Here is a 6,000-nt window from a genome sequence, read left to right on the forward strand (position 1 = left end):
AGATTTAATCAACTACTGTCTAAGCTACATTGCAAAAATTAAACTCCCAAAGAAAAGAGGCACGCTCATTGAATTCCAGAATGGGATGTTGAATGTGTCCCCTATTGGAAGAAGCTGCAGCCAAGAAGAACGTATTGAGTTCTACGAACTCGATAAAAAAGAAAATATAAGACAAAAATGTGTAGCAGGTCTGCAGAAAGAGTTTGCAGGAAGAGGCCTCACATTTTCCATAGGAGGCCAAATCAGCTTTGATGTCTTTCCTGATAGATGGGACAACAGGTATTGCCTGAGACATGTGGAAACTGATGGTTATAAGACCATTTACTTCTTCAGAGACAAAACTATGCCAGAAAGTTGCCAAAAGGCTCACCACTGCCGAGAGGCTGGGGCCTGACCAGGGTCTCTGGAAATGGGTGCCCCTGCCAGGAGGCATCTTCTTACACAGTCAAGATAATAATTAGTGCGCACTGCCCTCCTGTCCTCAGGAGCTGGTCTTTGCCATCCTGGACTGAGTCACCATGCCTGTCATCTGTAGCTCTCTCCAGCCTCGGGAGAGCCCAAGTGTGCACAGAACAAGCCCTCTGGACCTGCCTGTCTTACTGCCATGCATTTGTCTGTGTGGCAGAACCCTGAGCCCCAGATCTCCTTCTGTGGCTGGTGGCAGGTGCAGATCAGCTTGCCGAGGCAAGCCCCTCCCTCACTCCTAGGGGGACCCACCAGGCAAACTGCTGTTCCTGTCTGCTTCTTGGACTGGCTGGAGGTTGAACCAGATTAGAGGGTCTCAAGCCAGCTCAGAGATGTCCCCTGGCTCCCATGTGGGAGGGCAGCAAGCAGGGTGGCAATGACTACGAGATCTTCACAGACCCTCGAACTGTGGGCTACATTGTGACAGAGCCCGAGGACACACGCAGGATCCGTGAAGAGCTCTTCTCTTAACACAGAAGAGGAGGGGTCCTGGCCAAAGAGCCTGAAAGGTCACCGGGGTGCAGAGCCATGGCCCCTCAAGTAGGTGCACACTACATGCACTTCCCTCTCCCAGCCTGCTCTACGGCAGCTGCTGGGCCAGAAAATCACCCCACTCCCATCAGCTCATGCCTCTACCTCCACTGCCAAAGCAGCCAGAAGGGAGAGGAAAAGACTTGTCAATGCTCTGGGCTGGAGGAGTAGCTCAACATTAAAGTGCTTGTCTGGGCTGGGGATTTAGCTCAGTGGTGCCGCCGCCTGCCTTGGAAGCCCAAGGTCCTGAGTTCCATCCCCAGTACTGACGAAAAGGAGGCTTGTCTGGTGCAAGGAGGCCCTGGGTTCTCAAAAACAACAAAAAAAAACATGGGCCGGGGATTTAGCTCAGTGGTTTCGCCACCTGCTGCACAAGCACAAGGACGTGAGTTTGATCCCCGGTACCAAAAAAAAAAAACAGCTTGAGGAACACCACCGACAAAGGACTGTCCAGTCTGAGACCTGCCTGATGCCCACACTCACAAGTAGACGTGGACTTTTGAAACGGCCGTCATTCTAGAATAAGACAGATGTGCCTTGGCCTCCCTCTCTGTGGGTCTTGTGAAAACTGAACAGCTGTTAATGTCCAGATCTCCACGTTGTGGACACCAAAGGAGAATTTGACGTTGAAAGAGGACACAGGCCATCTGCAGGGACCAGACCCCAGAGAGAACGTGCAGTCCCACCCCCACTCCGAGTCTGAATGGAAGCCGGGGCTGTGAGCTCCAGTGACTAGATGCACTGTTTCCCAGCCACTTCCTGCTTGTGAGCCAGACCTCAGCACAGCCTGCCAGACAGATAGCCAGCCAGGTGACGGCTGACCCCATGGAGTTTTCACCTTGGCTGGTGTAGTGCTCAGGTCAGCTCTGTCATCACCACAGTGAACAGCCTGGCTCCATTCCTGTAGCCACCAAGCCTGGAGGACAGAGGACCCATCAGCTCTTCCCATGGGGGCCCAATGCCACCTGGGTCCACAGCAGCTCACTTGGCAGGTTAGGGGTCACCAGGAGACCGTCTGGACGGGGCCTGGCTCCTCAGGCAATGGTTATAGGAGCAGGAGCTGCATCCTGGGGCGTCCGCTTCTGCCCAGAGCCTTGTTCAGACCTTGAGTTGAGGGGTAGGAGCTACTATTGTGTAGGGAACAGGGAAAGGGGACATTACTAGAACCTCTGCAGTAAGTCCTAGTCTCCTGTGAACCACAGCAGCACAAGGCAAATTACAGGAATGGTAGAAAAATGAGACTGAGAAGCTGAGCTTTGGGTCTGATCAGTGCTGCTCTGGGCGGCAAAGATGAAAGCCCCCAGCTTACTGCACCTTTTATTCAGTACTCAGTACATCGGGAGAAACAAATGTAACAAATGACGTGCAGAGAGTTCAGTACATCCTGCGTAAATAAGATGGTAACAGTCCAAGAACAATGAGGAACTGAGTAGATGTTTGTTCCTCCCAGGATGTTTTCAGCTCCCAGGATGTTTCTTGTCCTGCAGAATCACAGCATCACCGGATCATTGAGGTCTCAGTTGTGACAGGAGGCCAAAATGGAATTATGTCTCGGAATTCCATAGCTGGGCTGTAGGCAGGAGAACTAGGCTAACCAAATGATTTTCCCCTAAAATTATGTAGCATGGCTCCCGGCACTACTGCCCTCTGCTTCCCCTGTGTCCTCTTCTGGGACCTGGCTGGGAGATTCCCGGGAACGGCTCCCAGCCACTTGGCAGCATCTAGAATCACTGGGACCCACAACCCCTCCAGGCAGGTTGGTGCTGGGGCCCAGGGACACCAGGTGCTCCCCACAGATAAGCCTACCCTCCTGCCCCTGCCACTCAGCTGCCGGGGCTCAGCACCAATAAGGTGAAAGCCCAGAGTGACCCACACCTGCCCCTCTCCCCCTGCAGCCCACACCTGAATGTACTTCAGAGCAAAGGCTCAAAGATGGCGGGGAGACCAACCTATTTGGCAACAAGATGTACTATACACTGTGATATAAAAAAAGGTATGGTGAAAATGTGCCTTTTACTAATAAAGCTTATATAAGTTCCTTGGTCCATAGAAACGATGTTAATTTGTGTCTTCTAGTTTGCTTAACTTTTATACTGTTGTGCCCAGATCGCGAAGTCCCCAAAGACCACCAAGGAGCCAATTCCACTGCAAACACACGAGGGTCGTTTATTCAAGCTCGAGCAGGGACTCACAACCTTCACCAGCGCAGCGGATCAGGATTGAGAGCCCCAAATTTTAAATCAGCAGGGTTTTTATTGTGGCTACAGCAAGGTTTGGGGATTTTCCATTTAGCAGTTACATGATTGGTTGATATTTAGCAAGTATGGGGTGTATGGGGAGGGGGGTTGAGGGGCGGCTACATGTAGATTTTATAAAAAAGGAACAATCAGCTCATTGACAGAATTCTCATGGTCAGCACATAGATAATGGGCCCGGGAGCATCTGTTTTCTGGGCAAACAGAGGATTGAGTTGGGAGCTGTGTCCTTTTTTTATCTGTTGTCCCAGAGCAAGGACATTTTATCATTACTTTATGGGCACAAAGGAGACTAGGGGAATAGTTGACTTCAGTGAAGTGGAATTTATGTCTAGGCCACTTTACTGCCTTATTCTAAGATGGAGTCAAATTTTAAAATGGAGTTATTTAGGTCTCACAATACCAGGCATGTATTTATTTTTTGCTTATTTAAACAAAACCAAAGAAAAACCAACCAAACAATAACAAAAAAACAGCTGAAAAACTCAATCTCCAATAGTTTGTACATTTTATTTTATTTATTTATTTATTTTTCTGGTACTGGGGATTGAACTCAGGACCTTGCGCTTGTGAGGCAGGCAGCAGAACCACTGAGTTAAATCCCCGGCCCAGTTTGTACATTTTGATGGGTTTTGTTTTGTTTTACTGTGGCTTCTGCATCTCAAATCAGCACTTGCAGGTAATGGGGTTTTTGAATAGTATCACTTGGTATGAAAAAATTTTTCCAAGAGACCACAAAAAGATCGTTCATTTTTTTCTCTCCTTTTTTGACAACTGTTTGCTGCACTCAGGTCAGTTTAAGTCCTAGCAAAAAGAGGTGGTTAGGACACCACAGTTGCTGTAGATGATGTAACACTGGTTGAATTTGTTCTGGCATTTGTGTAACTCCCCTCACTGTTTGTGTTTGACTCGTTGGTGGGCACTTGGCTTGAGCTGGCTTGAAGGATGGCTCCCGTGGCACTGCAGTGCGGCCTCGGCCCTGGGTCTGGCGTGTAGGTAAAGGTGAGGGTGGTGGAATAAGTGGTCCCATCCTTGCAGACCAAAGTTACTGGAACCTGGACTGGCTGCTGGACCCACCTCCAACCTTCTTGGAATGCAGAAATGTCTGGGATGACACAGGGCATGCTCTCTCCACATCTGTACATAGTGTCAGCTTCTACATCCCCAAACCATACTTGTAAATTTGGAGTGAAATTCTGTCCTGTAAGTTCAAGCATTGCTACATCCCCACTGCCATTCAACTGAAGACTTTCTACGACAGGCACAGGGGTGACTGGGGCAAGGACAGGGCCTATTCCCTTGTAAAATGTATACTCTGCCTTATCTGTGCTAATGATTGTCCACGAAGCTCCGTCATTTATCATCTCTTTATTTGGTTCCTTCAGGCATGGAGTGGCCTGAAATTGGATTATTCTTTCTTGAGAAAGGCACAAGTACATTCTTTCTGTATCCTTAAGGTAAAATGCACATTTATGTAGTTGTGACACAGGATCATCTGCATCCAATAATGCTGTCTGCTTATCAACTTTCCTAATTATTAATTTCGGGAGTGCCATGCCAGTAACTGAACACACAAGTTTGACTGTTTGTCCGTAATGGAGGTAACCATCTTGAACTGTGAATTATTCTCCTTCTGATTCATCATCATCCAAGAGATGAATGTAAAATGCTTCCCACTGCTGTGAACTGGCATGGAAATTACCTCCTTCTACAGGCAAGTATCTGGTACTAACTGTCTGGGATCGAAGTTGATTAAACAAAGCCCCCTTTGTTCCCGAGGCAATGCATAAGTCAGCATTTTTCAATGACTGCTTCTTTTTGGAAGGTTTGGGGATGACTTTTATCCGCTTGCTGAGGAACACACCAATGTCATCACTGTTGCCGTAGAACACTTTTACAGACAACATGAAGTGCTTTCTCTTGTCTGAATCAGATATGTATAGTGTCCTGGCTGTGCGATAGTTCTTTCCTTCCAAGTTCAGCTGCTGCATTTCTTGGTCACTATTTCCCATTTCAATAAATGCACATGGTTGAGACTCTTGCTCAGAACAACCATCGCATTCCATTTGTTCTTTTTTTTGTCTTCCATCCACTGCCCATAAGATATACACAAGGCGGAGGGCAAAACACCCTTTTTTCATTTCCATATGACTTCTGTGCAACTTTTGCCAGAAGAATAAGTAGTGTTTGATCCCCTCGCTCTTTTAAGTAATTTTGCGTAGCTTGCTTGATGATCAAGGTGTTTCAAATTCATCTGATGATCATGGTGTAGGAGTATCTTCACACTGACTCCTGTGTTCTTCTGGAAAGTCTCCCTCATTCTTGAACCACTTACCAGTCCTAGTGAGTCATTTAGGTGGAGGCCACTCACCAAACTTCCCTGTCACAACAGGCGCCATCTTCCACAAACTCTTGCCAAAACTCCAACCCAGGCTTTTGGATTATTGTCTGTCTCCTCTCTGTCATGGGAGTACAAAGTCTTTGGGAGCAGTAATATTGGATGTACATTAAGTGCCTGTTAAATGGGTGAATGTACAATGGGGCTGTTATAGGATTAAGAAGGTAGTGAATGTAAAGAGCTCAGGTTGCTATGCTTGTATTGTAGCTCTCTGGGACGCTGAGGCAGGAGGATCGAGCCCAGCCTGGGCAACTTAACAACATAAAGAGACTCTCAAAATGAATGAATGGATGGATGGATGGATGGATGAATGGATGAATCAAATAAAACACAGGCAGGCAACATTCCAGG

General features: G+C 47.7%; 1 pseudogene; it reads right to left on the bottom strand.

Moving 5' to 3' along the window:
- Positions 1–4,016: 4,016 nt before the first annotated feature.
- On the bottom strand, positions 4,017–5,791 carry LOC101713866 (recombining binding protein suppressor of hairless-like; annotated as a pseudogene).
- Between the last annotated feature and the right edge of the window lie 209 nt (positions 5,792–6,000).

The sequence above is a fragment of the Heterocephalus glaber genome, unplaced genomic scaffold (assembly GCF_053883595.1).
Source record: "Heterocephalus glaber isolate CG9 unplaced genomic scaffold, H.glaber_assembly_v1.0 deba00000943, whole genome shotgun sequence".
Lineage (NCBI taxonomy): Eukaryota > Metazoa > Chordata > Mammalia > Rodentia > Bathyergidae > Heterocephalus > Heterocephalus glaber.